Source organism: Pecten maximus, chromosome 13 (assembly GCF_902652985.1).
Source record: "Pecten maximus chromosome 13, xPecMax1.1, whole genome shotgun sequence".
Taxonomy (NCBI): domain Eukaryota; kingdom Metazoa; phylum Mollusca; class Bivalvia; order Pectinida; family Pectinidae; genus Pecten; species Pecten maximus.
In genome coordinates this window covers 106782-107457 of record NC_047027.1, presented here as the reverse complement: position 1 = coordinate 107457, position 676 = coordinate 106782, and positions in this window count along the sequence as shown.

Below are 676 nucleotides of genomic sequence, written 5' to 3'. Positions count from 1 at the left end.
TAGTGTTTGTGTCGCGCCTGTAAACTGTGACTGTTAGCGAACATGTATTAGTGTTTGTGTCGCGCGCGACGGAGTCGATGAGACATATAAGTGTTACGTTTCTGGCGGCGACATCAACTTCTCAGTAAGTACGTACGAGGGATGATCGTGATGTTGTGAGCCTCATATTGACGGAGGTTCTCAAGGATGTTCTTTTTATTCTTTGGCTATACAGGGCCGTATCCCTAAGGACTGGTCTCATTTGGTTAGTTAAAACAAGGTCAGCGGCTTTTGCAAAATGGACAAAATCGTTGAAAGAACAGTGATCCAATATTTCCATAAACAAGAGATCCCAAAGGGATCTTGGCGCCCACCATTGAATGATCTTCATAGGTTCCATGTCAGATTGATCTTTTCTCTACTTTTCTCTTCCTCTAAGTCTTACTAATCTGTGTAAATTCAGAAATGGCCTCTAGTACTTTTCAGACAAGCTGGGGAACCTATATATAAAATTTAAGATTTAGTAATAATGGCTGTCTGTCGGCCATGTTGTTTTGGGGTTGGTCCTAAAATGCAATACCATGGGCCAAGGGGAACCTAAATATGAAATTTGAGAAAGATACCTTCAGTATCTTCTGTGAAATAGCGATAACAAACTTCAATTGTCAAAATACAAGATGGCTGCCTGTCGGCCATG